At 44.2% G+C, this 18,482-nt stretch overlaps 1 protein-coding gene across 3 annotated transcripts in view; it reads left to right on the top strand.

The window, feature by feature from the left end:
• Positions 1-1,715: 1,715 nt before the first annotated feature.
• Positions 1,716-18,482, top strand: part of kynu (kynureninase) — a 188,793-nt gene continuing 172,026 nt past the window's right edge. The window contains exon 1 of one of the 3 annotated variants that reach the window (XM_078228015.1): positions 1,716-1,793. The gene's annotated coding sequence lies outside the window, so the exon portion shown is untranslated. Of the gene's footprint in view, positions 1,794-2,916; positions 2,957-14,374; positions 14,431-18,482 lie in introns of those variants that run through there. The other 2 variants (XM_078228017.1, XM_078228016.1) reach the window with 2 other exon arrangements.

The raw sequence follows: 18,482 nt of genomic DNA, 5'->3' as shown, positions 1-18,482 counted from the left end.
GACTTGACCGCAAAGTTTCTATCCCAGAGTTAGGGAGAACCACATAAGTTTCCTTTTTTAAACTAAGTTTAAAAAAAATAAGTTTCTTGAAGTTCTTTTAGAAGCTTTTAGCTTCTGTACTTACCCCATGTGTATGTCCCAATCAATAATTTACACTTTGTAAAAAATCTTTAGACGTTTCTGAAGAAGTCATATGGACTTGAAACGTTAACTCTGTTACTCTCTCCACAAACGCTGCCAGACCTGCTGAGCTTTTCCAGCTTTTTATTTTTATTTCAGATTTCCAATATCCATTGTATTTTGCTTTATTTTGGAAGGTTTTGCTGTTTCTCGTTTGGGTGTCTGCGAATATTCTTAAACGTGAATGGCTTATCGTCCAGCCTAATTAAATCATTGCTACTCCAGTAATGAAAACTGCAATCAGTTGTAATGTTGAGAGAGGTAAAATTCTTGCCAGATAGATTGCCGGATCGGTCAGTAAGGCTTCATTTGAGTTCGCGATTTTAAAATTGTCATCCTTGTTTTCATATCTCCCTGTGATCTTGCCCCTTCAAGACTCTGTAACCTCCTCCAATCCCACAATCTTCCAGGATGTCTGCACTCCTTAAATTGATTCCCAATTGTAACTGCTCCACCATGACTGTGCCTTCAGTTGGTTCATGTGGTGCCTGGACCCAAGTTCTGAAATTCCATCCCTACCCCTCTCTATTTCTCTACCTTACTTTCATCCTTTAAGTCAATCCTTAAAACCTATCTCTTTAACCTCTTTTAGCCATTAGGCCTAATATCTCCTTATGTGCCTTTGTGCCATGCTTTGTTCGATAGCACCCCTGTAAATGCCTTAAGACATTTATTTACCTTAAAGTCACTATCTGAATAAAAGTTGGTGTCATCAGTGGTGAGCAGCGTTGCTTCAGCACTGAGTGTAAATTCCAGGGCAATCTAACTGGGGTTAACAAAAAACAGAAAAATGCTGGAAAATCTCAGCAGGTCTGATAGCATCTGTGGAGAGAGAACAGAGCTAACATTTTGAGTCTGGATGAATTCTTCGTTACACTGCTAAACTATTTGCAGACATTAACCACTGGCAATCCAAGTCCACATCCGCTGCGAAAGGGACAGGGAAGGCAGAGGAACTCCTCGTGAACCTGTTCCTGGGCCTGGCCAAACTTGCCATCAACAGCTCCAGACAGTGAGCGACTGAGGGGGTCATCCGACCCGACCTCCATGGCCCCTCCACCATGACTGCATTCGCGGCTGGGTGTCCATGGTGAGGGAGCATGCGGAGTCTATGGACATCATTGAGGCCTTCCACGCCCGTTGGGCACCGCAGGGGCTGGTGTGTATTATTAATCCCTTTAATCACATTTTGGTTTGAAGTTTTAAGTTTCCTTACACTTTGATTCCCTCCCTCCCCCCCCCAACACACACACTTTAGGAGCTGCCCTTTTACTTTATCCCTCAGTATGTTTGATTTGGTTTATTTGATCGCCAAATAGATTAGCAACCCAGGTTCACATACAAGCCCATTCCTCACACAAACTCTTCCCATTGAAAGAAACAGATACCTATTTGTCTGGTATATTCCAGCTTCACCTGACATGTAAAATTCATTTGCCAATCGATTTTTTTGTTTGGAAATGATCGATTTTTTTGTTTGGAAATGAGAGGTCCCGGGCTGTGGCTTGAGGTTGGCTTCTCTGAACTGGGAAATGATTGACAATCGCAGTTGTCAAATTCCGGAAGAGTTCAAAATTGACCGTAGAGGATTGTCTGCATCTTTCACAAGGAAGGTAATCGCAACTTTTTGTCCTTACTCTCAAATGTGCACTGGATTTGGTTGATGCAGTTGGGAGAGAAACTGATAGGCAGTTTCTCTCTGGAGTGGGGGATCAGCAGCAGGTTTAGGGAAATTAAACGTTCTAAAATCCGCTTTCCCCGTATTGCAGCGACCCGCAGTGAAGGGGATTCCTGAGTTGCGTCTTACCCACCTTCTCTTCCTGGTTGGGGGGAAATTAGCTTGCAACTGTGTTATATGCAGTTTAAAAAAGGAAGTATTGAGGTTACACTCGTGTTTTTATATAGAGAGAGCAGAAGCTGTTTTACTGCTGTGGGATATTTTCATGTTGTCTGGGACGGCACACACTCACAAAACCGAGAACACACTCTGATGGAGTTAATTATTGTCAAATGCTCCAGTTATCAAACTGGTTTAAACGAATTATTTAAAGATTTCTGTGCCCTGTTTCTTTTGGAAAACGGCTCGCGTTTTCTAGCCCCAATGTTCGGTTCTAAAACTAGATATTCCAATTTTTTTGATGTCGTTTGTTTGTTACCTTCCAATGCAGATCAAATGGTATTTGCATTCAACTTTCATGACCTCAGAACATCCCAGTGGGCTTTACAGTCAAGTAAATTGCGTTTGACGTGGAGTCCCTGTTGTAATGTAGGAAACACAACCGGGCAATTAATTGGGCACTGCAAAGTCCCACTGACAGCAATGTGATAATGACCAGATAAGTTTAAAGTTTAACTATTAGTGTCACAAGTAGGTTTACATTAACACTGCAGTGAAAATCCCCGAGTCACCACACTCCGGCGGCGCCTGTTCGGATACACTGAGGGCGAATTCAGCATGGCCAATGCACCACACCAGCATGTCTTTTGGACTGTCGAAGGAAACCAGCGCACCCGGAGGAAACCCACGCAGAAACGGGGGCGTGGAGGAGGATGGGGCGGGATTTCCTGCCTCGCTCATCCCGAAACCATAAATTCCTGCCTGAGGTCAACGGACATTCTCATGCTCCGCCCCTCTCCCGCTCCGATTCCCGTGGCGGACGAGCCGGTAAAATTCCGGCCACGGAGAACGTGTGAACTCCTCACAGACAGTGACCCACTGGGGCTGGAAAACGCAAGCTGTTTTCCAAAAGAAATACGGCACAGAAATCTTTAAATGGTTCGTTTTAACCAATTTGATAAATGGGACATTTGATAATAATTAACTCCATTAGAATGTGTTCTCAGTTTTGTGTGTGTGGGTGTGTGTGTGTGCCTTCCCGACAACAGGAAAATATCCCACACATTCTGTTTTTGCTCTCTCTATATAAAAACACAAGTGGATACCTCAATACTTTTGTTAACTGCATAAAGAGAAAGTGGGCAAGATGCAACTCAGGAATCCCTTTCACTGCGGGTTGCTGCAATAGGGGAAAGGGGATTTTAGAACATTTAATTTCCCTAAACCTGCTCCTGATCCCCATCAGAATTGAACCTGGGTCTCTGGGCAGTGTGAGGCAGCAGTGCTAACCATCATGTGCCACCGTGCCACCCAATTATAAGGTGTACATTCCAGTAACGAAAACTGAACGGCAGTGTGTGCAGTAATTGGACAGTGTAGCATCAGAGTCTGGCCCATAAAGAGTTAACACAAGACTGACTCCAGTACCACCTATACAGTGATGCAAGAGAACACATGATCCACAACTAGGGGTCAGTGTAGTCTTAGACTGTACAGAAGCACGCATGAGTTCTGAGGCCCTCTTGATGTTGTCTGGTCCACTATTAATCATGTGCTATGGCAATCACCTGAGCCATCTTCCGCTTTATCTGGAGAACAAAAATTGACCATGATTGCAGGGACATGATGTCTAAACCTCTTGATAAAGGGAGAAGAAATGTGTCCAACATCATCATCTCTGTAGCCATCTTTGTGTGCAGTCATATCATGCTGTGCAAACAAGTATCAAGTTGGCTGTTATGGGGAAGAGACCATTTTTTTTGGAATATGCTTTTGCAAAGCAGATCTTGACAAAGATGCAGTGTTTTTTTTTAACGAGGTTTATCCTGAGCAGACCCGTGTTACATGACACTCTGCTCTATGGGTTCTTCCCAGGGACACAGATAAACATGCAGCTGTGCAATGATCAAAATGATGAAAGATGCTCTCTGGTCTGCCAGAACATTTCTGGTCTTTTGGTGCTAAGAGTTGTCCTCACCTGAGTATTGCAGAGTGGTACATCCACAGTATTTCATTGCAGTGTGAATGTAAGCCTACTTGTGACTTATAAATCATAAATAAACTTTATCCCAAGATACAGGACTATGCACTCAGGCTTAGGGCAGCAGCCACTGAGGCGCAATGGGGAAAGGTTGCTTCCTGAGGCGTTTAAGACATAGTACACTGAGGGGCTGGAAAGTTGGTAGAATCCACTTGGGATATGTGTCTAACATTGAATAGGAGTACAAAAGTATTGAAATTATATTCAGAAACATGTTGTATGAAGGAAAGTTGAATTCTGTTGCACTTCTTGTAATTTTTTGAGTTGAAATGTTTTGCCCTAGGCTGTGTCTGAAATGGAACCTAAATGAAGCATATTTTGAAAATATCAAGAGAATTACAATTGTAGAAAGGCATCAGGAGTGGAACATACAGCATGGAGACAAGTCTTGTTTTCATGGCATTTTCTGTAAATTTCAAGTTGAAATGTTTTGCAATGTACCTTCACATGAATAAACTATACTTTTTTGACACAAGCATGGAGAGAGCTCCTGGCTTGGACCTTATGTATATAGTTTCTAGTATTTAATAAGTATTTACTGTTGAACTACCTAAGACCTACCGAACTACACTTAACATCTTGCACATTTTAGCAGTGGTGAGATCTGAATCCATGCCTCCATAAAGTCTGGAGAAAAAAATGTAAATCTTGGAAAACGGAAGAAAAAATATCAAAGAAGTGTTCTGACCCAAAACAAAGCTGAAGATGCAAAGGTGCAGAAGGAAATCAACAAAGAAAGGCTCTAGCGAAAGGCTTGAAAGCTATAGGCAGAATTAAGTTTTTCACTGCAGCAGAAGATTTCATTGAATCCCAAGGTATGCCACCTTCAATACCCAAAGTGTGCAGAGTTATCAGATCTGGCAGGGGTGTGCAAAAAAAAAGAGTATTTTGTCCAATTAGCCATCACATCCAGCTTCTGCCATTATACCAGCTTCCCAAGACGCTCACAGTCAAAATGTGGAGGTCGGAAGCCCTTCTTTAAAATAAAAAGGACAAGGGCTTTGATTTGATTTGATTTGATTTATTATTGTCACATGTATCAACATACAGTGAAAAGTATTGTTTCTTGCGCGCTATACTGACAAAACATACCGTTCTTAGAGAAGGGAGCGAGAGAGTGCAGAATGTAGTGTTGCAGTCAGCTTCCAAACAGCACTGCCAACTTCCAGGTGCACCCGTTTCAATGTGGCCAAGCTCCATCCAAATCCCTGATGGACAAAAAACTCCACACACAGCTCCCAACCCTGCAGCATAAACTAATACCAGGGCTGGTAGCCAAAGATTAGCGAGATATTAAGATCAAGAGCATTCCTATAGGCAGAAGCAAGCTTCCAACTACAACAAAAGGTATCACACTAGATACTTGCCACAACTACCAAAAGGATGACAAAATCTGGATTGTAGACCTTGAGAGAGGAGACTATCATTGACCAACCCTGATCGTACCTGGTAGACATCCCAGTTGGTTCGATCAGGAGAACCAGGAGGAGACTGTTCCTCATTCCTTGAAGAGTCCTTCCCACCCGAATGTGGAGAGAAATTGCGGAAGACTCTCAGATGCCAGAAGAACCTGCTGATTCAACGAAATATTACCTGCGGCAACCAGAGCTTACCACTCCTTCAACATAATAAGAACAAGACATGGAAGGATTGAGGTGGCCAGATTGCCTGAACTTACGAATCTGGAGGCTTGAGCATTAATGATTTAATACCAAGGTTAAACTGGGATGACTTGTAAATACATTGGATAAAGACATGGAGAGGTGAAATAAAAGGGTCTGGCACATAAAGGGTTAACGTGGAACTGCTGCCCACACGGTGGTGTAAGTGAACACATGGTCTGCACCTATGGATCAGTGTAGTGCTGGACAGAGCCTTATGTAGAAACAAGCATGGAGACAGCTGCAAACATGGATCATTTACTGTTCCCATATATAAGGGGGGACGATGATGAGCACACACTTGCTGTCTGCGGGAATGGTGACAGGCTTGATTTGGCAAAACCCCAGAAGTTGCGGATCTTGCCGACGAAATACAACTTTAAATTTTCACCTCCCCTGACAGATGTCTTACTCAGGTTTATGTCTAGAATGGGAATGAGCCTGATTTACATTCCTTTTAATACATTTACATTTCCCTCCAACTCAATTTTCAAGTTTGCTGATGACACCACCGTAGTGGGTCAGATCTCAAACAATGACGAGACAGTGTACGGGAATGAGATAGAGAGTCTGGTGAACTGGTGCAGCAACAATAATCTCTCCCTCAATGTCAGCAAAACAAAGAAGATTGTCATCGACTTCAGGAAGCATAGAGGAGAACATGCCCCTGTCTACATCAATGGGGATGAAGTAGAAAGGGTCGAAAGCTTCTCGTTTTTAGGTGTCCAGATCACCAACAACCTGTCCTGGCCCCCCCCATGCCAACACTATAGTTAAGAAAGCCCACCAATGCCTCTACTTTCTCAGAGGATGAAGGAAATTTGGCATGTCAGCTATGACTCTCACCAACCTTTACAGATGCACGATGAAAAGCATTCTTTCTGATTGTACCACAGTTTGGTATGACTCCTGCTCTGTCCAAGACCGCAAGAAACTACAAAAGGTCGTGAATTTAGCCCAATCCATCACGCAAACCAGCCTCCCATCCATTGACTCTGTCTACACCTCCCACTGCCTCGGCAAAGCAGCCAGCATAATTAAGGATCTCACGCACTGTGGACATTCTCTCTTCCGCCTTCTTCCTTCGGGAAAAAGATACAAAAGTCTGAGGTCACGTACCAACCGACTCAAGAACAGCTTCTTCCCTGTTGCCATCAGGCTTTTGAATGGACTTACCTTGCATTAAGTTGATCTTTCTCTACACCCTAGCTATGACTGTAACACTACATTCTGCACTCTCTCGTTTCCTTCTCTATGAATGGTATGTGTTGTCTCTATAGCGCGTAAGAAACAATACTTTTCACTGTATGTTAATACATGTGACAATAATAAATCAAATCAAATCAAATCAAACATTTCATTAATCCATCCCTCCCACTCGATGTATATTGACCTCCTGCAGTATATTCAAACCCCTGTCGTATATTCAAACCGCGCCGAGATGCTGTATGTCAGCACAGTTTACCACAAGTTCCCCCAGACTTGAAGTTGTTGTGGGAATCCCCAAGAGGTATAGAAGCGTATTTAGCCCTTGGGGGAAAGAAACATGACCAGGCAATGCCCCGGCATTGCCCCTTGGCACAGGTTGACACCGTGCCGACATTCGGGGGGGGGGGCAAAGGGAAGGGGGGAGGTGTGCTGGCACCAACTGCTGGGGGAGGGGCTGGTGGGTGGAGAAGTCATGCTGTGGAGATGCCGGCGTTGGACTGGGGTGAACACAGTAAGAGTTTTAACAACACCAGGTTAAAGTCCAACAGGTTTATTTGGTAGCAAACACCATTAGCTTTCGGAGCGCTGCTCCTTCATCAGATGGAGTGGAAATGTGCTCTCAAACAGGGCACAGAGACACAAAAATCAAGTTACAGAATACTGATTAGAATGCGAATCCCTAAAGCCAGCCAGATCTTAAAGATACAGACAATGTAGGTGGAGGGAGCATTAAGCACAGGTTAGGCACAGGCAGCATTAACCTGTGCTTAATGCTCCCTCCACCCAGATTGTCTGTATCTTTAAGACCTGGCTGGTTGTAGGGATTCGCATTCTAATCAGTATTCTGTAACTTGATTTTTGTGTCTCTGTGCCCTGTTTGAGAGCACATTTCCACTCCATCTGATGAAGGAGCAGCGCTCCGAAAGCTAATGGTGTTTGCTACCAAATAAACCTGTTGGACTTTAACCTGGTGTTGTTAAAACTCTTACTGGGTGGAGAAGTGCCAGCTCTGATCGTGGGGTGGGAGATGTGAATGTCGGCTCCAATTGGGAGGATGTGTGGGGGTGTGCCCCTCAGACCTCCATGGTGGTGCACTGAGGGGGGAGGTCATTGTTTGTCCTCACTGTGGCATCCATTAAACATGCGTCCCCAATCTCAGTGCAGCTGGGCTTTACCAGAGTGTTGAGGCCCCGCCCCCCTACATGACGGCGTGGAACATGCCCAGCCTTATTTTTGTGACAGAGAATGGAGATTTGGAGAGAAAAGAGAGAACCCATGCCATTTTCCACACCGCAACCGAAACTTTGTTTGGTAAGATTTTGCTTTGAGTATTTACTGTTGGACTGCCCAAGACTATAAGCCTAGCACCGTACAACAGGGAGATGAAAGCTTGCCCCATAGTTCTTCATCATATGTGCTATAATTTAGAGTGAATTATTGATGCAGTAGTTTGTTTGGATAATATTTTTGCTTCCTGCTGACTCCACATCTTGGAATAAATTGTTTTTTTTTAAATAACACATAAATGATAGGTGCTGCTACATTTTTATGCTCGTAGTTCATAATTAAACTGTCGTGCATCTGCTTTAAAATTAGTTTGGTCGTTAGATTATTTCATTGTGGATCAATAGTTTCCGCTGAAGGAAAATCTTCATCAGGGCAAGCAGCCAGAGGTATGCATCATTTATGGGGAGCCAGAGGTGCGCATCATTTATGGGGAGAGATGCCATGGTTTTTGACATTAATATGTGAACTCTCCAGAAAAGCACAACTCCACTAGGTTACCAGGAGTTGAAATGGCAGAAGTGGTAGCAAAGGCCAATCTCATCTTCCTCTAATGAGGGCCATTATGGATCAGATGTGCGATCACAAGTCAAACTTAACTCGGTCTAATTAGAATGAAAGGCTATCTTGGGGATGGATGCACATTTTAATGTGGCATAATTCCTCAAGGCCTGGAGTTAAGATTTCTACTTGAATATTTCTTCTAACTTCATGTGGACAATCAGGTTCCTACCCACCTTGTTGCACCACTAAATTGGCCCTAATCAAAGGAAAAATCTTTTGACAGTGACCATGACCTCTCTGCAATCTTTGAACTGGTCGATCCCATCCTAATGCCTCTCCTCTGTTGTCCGCTCAGTGGAACTGCTCTTCCTTGGCATTACTCTTACCTATACAGCCATAGCCAGAACATCTCCATCGATGGCTTATTCCTGCCCTGGTCCCTTTCCTCCCTCATTTACCTGTGGCTTCTTGATGACATATCTGAATAGAGGACTCACATTTTTTCCTATAAGCTGACAGTAATCAACTCTATCTCTGTCAACCCCAACACTGTTACTGGACTGTCAGATTGTTTGTCTGACATCTAGCGCTAGCTAAGCCATAATTCCCTCCAGTTAAGTATTGGGAAGGCAAAACCATCATGTTTAGCCTGCAGCATGAACTCAGCGGGATCCCGCACCCCCACTGATTGCCCCAGAGAGGCCCTGCCCCCATTAGGCCCCGTCCCTTTGGCACTGCTAATGCCCAGTGGGCAGTGCCAAGGTGCCCCCGGGCACTGCCACTTTGCCCCTTGAGCAGTGCCAGGGGGCCAGGCTAGCACTGCTTAGATGGCAATGTCCAGGGGGCACCCCCCCCTTTACCTTCGACCCTCTGAGGGGCCTCAATTGCCCCTCCCCCCTTCTCTCCAGCGGGGTCTGGCTGCCAGCTCACTGCAAACAGGGAGCTATAATAAAACACTACAATCAAACTGAAACTCCCTGACCCTGTTTGCGAAAATTCAACTGTGGAGAAAATAATCAGAGTGGGGTTGTGTAAACATATCCTAAGTCGGAACTTTAATAATTCTGTAAAATATTGGCAACCTTTAATTCCGCAGGTGTTTAAACCGCTTAGAACCTTTGGACTCCGTTAATGTGGCAAAGATTCTGCAGTTGCAGCTTTTTTAAACTAAGCTTCTAACTTTAATTCAGTTGATGGCTGCACAATTGAAAAATGTGAAGATAATTATTATTCTTTCATTTGATTTGATTTATTATTGTCACATGTATTGACATATAGTGAAAAGTATTGTTTCTTGCGCGCTATACAAAGCATACCATTAATAGAGAAGGAAATGAGAGAGTGCAGGTGAGATAGAGAGTACAGCCTGTATATTTCCTCACCTTACACCTCCTCTGTGCATTTGTAGTTCTTGCTGATGCGGCATTAGGCAGGTTGTTTGATCGGAGAATTTCTAATGAGTTGAACTTTGCATAGATAATCCAGATGAATGGAAATACCAATCAGGGACTTTTAAAACAAGGTGGTTGATTCCATCCTCTTCCACTTCAGGGTTGCAGGTTGAACTCAAATTTAGCGTTACCTTTTCCTCACACCTGACTGAACTAACCTTAGCCATAAGTAATGATACCTGATTTCTCACTTCACTCTCCCTCTTCTTGTTCACAATGTACAGTTAGTGAATCACCTTGCTTTTGGTCAGCATATCCTTAATAATAAAATTTCCCCCCCTCCTCCTCCAACATAGTCATATCTTCTGCTAAACTCACACAATTTCATACAATCCCTACAATGCAGAATGAGACCATTCAGCCCATCGAGCCTGCACCAACAACAATTCCCACCCAGGCCCTATCCCCATAACCCCACGTTTGTACCCTGCTAATCCCCCTGAGACTAAGGGTCAACCTAGCCCATGTTTGGAATGTGGAAGGAAACCAGAGCACACGAAGGAAACACACACAGACACAGGGAGAACGTGCAAACTCCACACAGTCACCCGAGACCGGAATTGAACCTGGGTCCCCAGTGCCGAGAGGCAGCAGTGCTCACCGCTGTACCACCATGCCGCTTCATGGAAAAAACACCAAATCTCTTCCTAACTAACTGAGAGGTGAAGAGAGTCTGAGGAAAAACTCACGACTTCTACAAAATACGTAGAAAGACATTATTAGATCATCTGCGGAGAGAGACAAAGGCCCCTACGTTTTGAAATTAAGATCTAAAAATTATCTCCATACTCTCGATCGATTTGAGTGACACTGGTGCTAGAAAGGTGCACCACTTCACTTGTTAATTACCTTTGATAAATGTGAGAATCGGTGAACTGTTGAGGCATCGTGTTGCCCGGAGTGTGACAGACTTTGTGTTTCATTTCCACTTTATCCATTAAGCTTCCCTGAGAGTTTTTTTCCCCCCCACACAAATGGAGAGGTGTGACATCTTTATGTCTCATTAGTTGCGCGTCTAAATGGTTTGAGTTTTCCTAATGGCTTTATGACACCATTAAGGCATGCCTTGTGTATATATAAATCTCCTTGGTGTAATTAACTTACAGATTTTGTGAGTTGATTACCTGGTAGCTGCTATTTGAACTCGCTTCAATATTTCCCAGCATCCAGTTTTATTCCATCTTCCCGTTTTTGTGCGGACAATTTTCAAGCGAAACTCCACTTCAAGCAGCTATCAGAACAATTCCCCTTTTTACAAATCTCCAACAGCGTTCTTTGTACAGTATCTTAGGAAGTCAAAAGACAGACATGCATGAGACTCTTTTTGCAATTTCTAAAGCCATATAATAGAAAGATTTGTCTGGCCACTTGGTATCTACAAGATGTGGCACGGCTCATGATGGTGAAGGCATTGGTTCTTGCTTCAAGAGTGTTGTTCAGATCCTTTTCTCTCAGCCATGGATGCAAGAAGAATAATGAGCAGAGCAGGACAGATTGTTGAAAAGGGGAGAACGAAGAGGGAGAGAAAGACATTATATAGGAGGCCGCTTCCATCCAAAGTCTTCACGGATTATACAGGTACCTCAACCGAAGTCAGAAACTGTGTTTTAAAGTTTTTAATTTACTTATTACTGTCACGAATAGGCTTACATTAACATTGAAATGAAGTTACTGTGAAAATCCCTTAGCTGCCACACTCCAGCGCCTGTTCGGGTACACTGAGGGAGAATTTAGCATGGCCAATGTACCCAACTTGCACATCTTTGGATTATGGGAAGAAACCGGAACACCTGGAGGAAACCCACGCAGACACAGGGAGAACATGCAGACTCCGCACAGACAGTGACCCAAGCCGGGAATCGAACCTGGGTCCCTGGCACTGTGAGGCAACAGTGCTAACCATTATGCCACCGTGTGTTGGGACAATGGTTAGCACAATGTCTCCATTTTGCTAGGGTTGTTACTGAAATCTGCCGCATCGTGCAGGCAGACTTGCAGCCCCAGAACAGGCTGAGAACAACATTGCCCATTGTTGTGAAGGTAACCAAGCCATGAACTTTATGTTCAGTTCCTTCCAAGCTGGGGTGGGGGCGAAGCAGGCTTGGGTGGTGGAGTGGGGGGGGGGGGGGGAGGTGGTGGGGGAGGAAGGGGTGGGGGAGGAAGCGGGGGGAGGAAGGGGAGGGGAGGCAGGGGTAGGGGGGATGGTGGTGTCTCAAACCCTAGTGTGGGTTCCAAGCAAAGAGATGCGCAAGGTTGGTGGTGAACTCCCGCATGCTCCCTCACATGGCTGCAAACTTCCTGGCAGACCAGTGGACTTCAAGAAATAATGAATATTTTTACTTTTTAAAATTAACAGCTTGGTATATTGGCATAGGGACAATTTACCTTGACCCAAGATGGAGTCCAGGTGGGTCAGGTGACTTTGATTTCTGCTCAGACAAGGGCTACCTTGTGTCTCTGCACAGTCCATAAAATGTTAATGTCTGTGTGGCAGACCCTCCCTTGAAAGGCTATTCTAAATACAACAACAATTGCAGCCTATTATGTTAACGAGCGAAGTTCAGGCTTTGTCTCTGGATCTTGTTTCTTTTTTTGTGTGTCCGGGTGTGTGTGTCCGTATGTGTGTCCGTGTGTGTGTCTGTGTGTCCGTGTGTGTGTCTGTGTCCATGTATGTGTCCGTGTGTGTGTGTGTGTCCATATGTATGTTTGTGTGTGCGTGTGCGCGTATGTGTGTGTGTGCACGTGTGTGTGTGTCCGTATGCACTATATTTGGCGTCCTTCTAAGTTTCAAGCTGGCAGGGGGCCCCAGCAAGGGAGTTGAGAGGATTGGGAAGCTTATGGATGTCGGTGGGAGGACAACTTGGGTGAAGCAGGGCAGGGGTAAAACTTGGGGTGCACAAAAAACATGAGAGAACCTCAACCCCGGCCTGGCGTGAACCCACGCATGGAAATCTGCCTGTCTGAACACTTGGCGTGGGCCTAACTGGTGACAGTAAAGTGAGGCCCTTCAGAGAAATGAGTGGGCTGTGGGCAGCTCCCCATCTTCAAGCCCATTAGCGAGGGAGCGACCAATGGAGCTCTCAATCAAGCCCAATTTGTTAAGGAAATCTGAAACACTTTTCCTGCAAATCGGAGTTGATGCTGAGTCAACTATCAATTTTAAAATTTGTGATTGATTTACAAAATAGCCAAAGGTATGAAGGAATATGGGATCAATGCAGGTTTATGGAATTAGTTCATAGGTCAGCAAAAATCTCACTGAGCAGCTGAACAGACTTGAGGGACGATATAGCATTCTTTTATTCATGTGTACTTGTCCAATTCCCATCCCAGGGTACTTGTCCCAGGGCTGGTTAAACTGGAAATAGCCAGTTTAAATTCCTCCAGCGGTTTCTCAATAATTCCTTATCTGTCACCTTCCAGGCAATTTGTGTAGCACTTTCTGAATTTAGTCAACTTTCCAGGCATGTAACCTCGACAGTCAGTTTAATAGTTCTTTTAAACAAACTCAGCTTACTTTAGCAGATAATGAATGGATAGTTCTCATTAATCACTTAGTTTGCTTAAAATTAGCACTGAGAAGACCGGAGGTCCTTCTTATGTTCACATAACTAATACTTGTGCCTCCTCCATATCATCAGAATCTAAAGCTTTCATTATTTTAAATATCTCAATCAAATTGCCTAAAAATCTGTTCTTATAATTAAAAAAACTCCTCATCTTATTTTTGGCTCTTTTGTCACCACAAGAACATAAGGAATAGGACCAGGAATAACCGTTTGGCCCTTCAAATCTGCTCTGCCATTCAACAAGGTCATGGCTAATCTTCTATTTCAGCCCAATCTTCCGCACTATTTTTGTTCCCCTTTATATTCTATCAATCTCTGTCTTGAATATGCTCAATCCCAGAATGTTCACTGTTCTCTGGGGTGGAAAATTACAATCTTCTCTGGGATATAGAATTACAATGATTCACAATTCTTTTGAGTGAAGACATTTCTCCTTATCTCAGTCCTAAATGATTGGCCCTTTATCCTGAGACTATGACCCCCATGTTCTAGATTCCCCAGCCAGGAGAAGCACTTTCTCAACATCTGCCTTGTCGAGTCCCTTAAGAATTATATATGTTTCAATTAGATCACCCTTTCATTCTTTTGCACTCCAGGGAATATAGACTTAGCCTACTCAATCTCTCATCACAGGACAATTCCTTCATCCCAGGATCGAGTCTAGTGAACCTTTGTTGCACTCCCTCCAGGGCAGGTATGTCCTTCCTCTGGTAAGGAGACCAGAACTATGCACAGTGGTTTGATCAATGCCCTGTATATTAGTAGTAAGACTTCTTTATTCTTATACTCCAATCCCTTTGTAACAAAAGCTAACATACCATTTATCTTCCTAATTGCTTGCTGCACCTGCATGTGAACTTTCTGTTATTCACGTACAAGGACACAAAATGCCTCAGAATGCAAACATGTCCCATTCTCTCACTGTTCAAAAAATGTTTTGTGTATCGCTGAATCCTGTTTAAAAAAAAACATATTTCAAATCAGATGAAATGCCGTGAAGAATAATTACAGTTACTTGTATAGAAACTTTACAGAATGAATCCCTGTTGAGATGGTGTTTATGACGAGTTACTTTCTCACTAATGAAAATCTTCTTCAGCATTCAAATAACACTAATCAGACGATCCAAGAGTTTACACATAATAGTCGATGTGCTGTTCAGTTTATATTTTCTGACATGTCACTGTGAAATGTTTATTTTCCAATATAAGCAATATAAGCCTGTTGTGCAAATCCAAAGCTATTGTTCAATTGTCATGATGATAAATGCCTTCCAGAGCATCAATTACTCTTTTTTTAATCCTTTCCTGGGATGTGAGAGGCACCGGCAAGGCCAGCCTCGCTGTCAATCCTTAATTGCCTTGAGAAGATGCTGGGTGATCCGCAACCTTGAACTGTTGCGGTCAATCTGGTATAGGTACATTCAGAGTGCTGCTAAGAATGGAGTTCCAGCACCAGCAACTGTCAAGTTAAGAGTTGTTTGTGGCTTGGAGAGGAACATGCAGGTGGGAGAGTCTGATTCCCTCGTCCTTCCAGATGGTAGAGATCACAGGTTTGGAAAGTGCAGTCGGAGGAGGTTTGCTGAGTTGCTGCAATGCATCTTAGTGCCAGCAGTATGTCCAAGCAATATGTGCTGGTGGTGGAGGGTGTGAATGTTTAAGGTCATGGATGGGTTGCCAGTCTAACAGCCTGTTTTTTTCTGAATTGTATTGAGCTCCTTTCTGGTACATACTGCTGTCACTATGTTCTGGTGGTGGAAGGCATGAATATTTAAGGCAGTGGATAGGTTGTCAGTCAAGCAGGTTGTTCCTTTCCGGATTGCATTGAGCTTCTTGAGTGTTGATGGAGCCCCACTCATCCAGGTAAGTGGAGCACATTCCATTACAATCCTGGCCTGTGCCTTACAGATGGGGGACAGACTGTGGGGAGTTAAGAGGTGAGTTACTTGTCACAGAATTCAGAGCATCTGAGTCTATTCTTGTAGCCACAGTGTTTATATTGCCAGTCCAGTGCAGTTTCTGGTCAATAGCAACCTCTGGAATGTTGATGTGGGGGATTCGGTGTTGGTAATGTCAAAGCAAGATGGTTTTATTCTCTCCTGTTAGAGCTGGTTATTGGTTGATACTTGTGTTGTGTGAATGTTACTTGCCACCAAGTAAGAATGCTGTCCAGGTCTTGCTGCATATTGTGGCCAAACGGGCCACCTAAGATAGTGGTTTGCAAGAGCACGCTGGTATAATTGGACAAGCGCTGAAACAGACAGGCTGCAAACTCAAAACAAATTGGTCAGGGAGAAACAGGCTGCAGCTGCAAGAACTGGAATACGCAATAAATCCCCAGGACAAAGGACACTTTCTGGTTTACCAGACATAGGGGCACCTTAACCGCTTATTTGGGAGGGAGGTATGTGACCTATGTGCCTCCAGCACCTACAGGCATGGCTGTAGGGTACACACCCAGAGATCGGGGTGGCAGTACCTGATTGGACCCGATCGATCAGGGTGATCAAGTCCTGATTGATTGATTGGCAATGGCCAAGAGGGCACGAAAACCAACAAGATATAAAGGACGCTGTGTAATGGAAGAATCTCTCTCTCCCCCAAATAACGACAACAACGGTGACCACCACCAGCAATGACCAGCATGAGGAGAGCCATCCCACCCAAGAAAGAAGGAAAGCCAGAGCCAGAGTATCAGATCAAACCAAAGGATCAGACTACGCAGAGGACTACAGAGACCAATATGTGGATAAAGGCCAATATCTGCTGGTGTACTTGCCAGTCATGCAAAAGTTAAGCCAAGGTCTGGTACTGGGCTTGAACTTTACTATTCTGTAAGGTAACTTATTGTTGATTGGGTGGGTATTTAATAATTGTGTGTAAATAAATATTATTGCACTAACAAGAAGCCTATTCACAATTCTTTGCCCACGGTATAAGGGTTAAAACAGACTGTGCGGCAGGCGACCACGGTGGCCTCACCTAGGAGACGTATTTCCCTGGACACCTCCTCATCCACTTCCAGGTTCAAACCAGACCCTTACCCCTATCACGCTACAGCCAAAAGCCTCTTCCACAATTGAAGTGTCCCTCGGTGTACTGATCGATCCGGACATAACAGGAGACTTGAGCACCCTAGGACAGGCTAGATATTGGCCCTCGCACATTACAGATTCCTCTATAAACATAAGCTTTACTAGCCCCAGACCCAACAGTAAGGTCCTGACTAAACGACACCGGGTTATTTAGATGGGTACACCCGATGCTGCATCCCCATCCTGGGTAAGGGACCAGACACATAGATTGATTAGAATGGGAAATGAGGATGAAGAAACCCCGAACCCAGAACCGTACACCGACCCCACAGTGCAGTCCAACGAATAGACACGGGTATGGAGGCCAGGTGATGATGTAATGATGGAGCCCCATGAGACAAATGATTCAGAGGATGAGTCTCTGTTGCGCAATTTGTTGACAGAAATGCTGAATGATGAAATCTAAGGTGCTCCAAATGATGAAATTCGACCTACAATGCAGACCAATGCAAGGTACAAAAATCTCGGATGGAAACACCCACTTACGAATCGCTCAACCTGCAGATCCATTGTGACCGACCGACATTAAAATATCCACAATTAAATGCAACCAATTCATTCCCATGCCGTCCGTACAATGCTAGTACAATTAACCAGGTTACTTCACAGTCTGATACCATGATCTTTCGCCACCTTTCTTCAGTTAAGACAGGACTCCTGGGCCTTGGTGTCAAATCTTAAAATCGCCCAGGCAACAGTGCTAAATTTCAAAATCGCCGCGGCAACTGCTAAATTTTAAAATCATCGAGACAACTGTGCTACATTTTAAATTCATAGAGGCACTTGTGCTAAATTTTAAATTCCTTCTGCCTTCAAATCCCAAGACACTCATGGAACGGGCACCTTATCTAACCCATGTCCCACAAAACGTACTGATGCCAACCTCTTCAGGTCATTATAGACCAACTCCAATGCTATTCGAATCCCAAGGGCCAATGCTGACTGCTGAAATAAAACAGGCGGCCTTGATTTTGCTGGCCAGTTTAAACAAGCTCTTTTCCGACCACTCCACAACTCGTACATTTATCGATCTGAGCAAAAATTTGCTCAGCAGTGGTTCACAATTGGAAAGAAAACAACAACAGATGCAAGTGACAATCGATATACCGAGGTCCTCCTGACCACACCACTGTTGATAGTATTCAAAAAAAGAACTGGGTTGGGGGGGGCGGCGTGAACAGAAAATACATGTATATACATCAAATATTAGATGCAATAACAGCAGAAATTACATTGATCTCCTCAGGACAATGACGGACGATGACAAAAGATGCACCTTAGGATCTACCTCAGCAGACCCATCATTAGGATAAGCACGCAGGACACCCCAAGCAAGATGAACTTTTTGTATCCCAGCTATTTATGGTTTGGCCCACCTGGCATGGGGGAATGTGAGGATGGTGTGTTTTGGGTGCATCCCGATAAGAGTATAATGTTTGGGTGAAACAACCAGCGGCTGATATACAAAAAACCAAATGGCAGTTCAGCTGAATGTTATCTGAGTGTCACCGTTGCAAGGGATTGGTGGGGATTTTCAAATAATGGGTGCCCCGAAATTGGATGTCTGGATAACAGCCCAGAGAAAGGGTTAGAGCTCGGGCAGCGGGACACTCATCGAGAAATGGGCTGAAGCCAGCCCCAAAAACATCCCA

This window comes from Mustelus asterias, chromosome 14 (assembly GCF_964213995.1).
Source record: "Mustelus asterias chromosome 14, sMusAst1.hap1.1, whole genome shotgun sequence".
In the NCBI taxonomy this organism is placed as follows: domain Eukaryota; kingdom Metazoa; phylum Chordata; class Chondrichthyes; order Carcharhiniformes; family Triakidae; genus Mustelus; species Mustelus asterias.
This window is presented reverse-complemented; position numbering and strand designations above follow the sequence as displayed.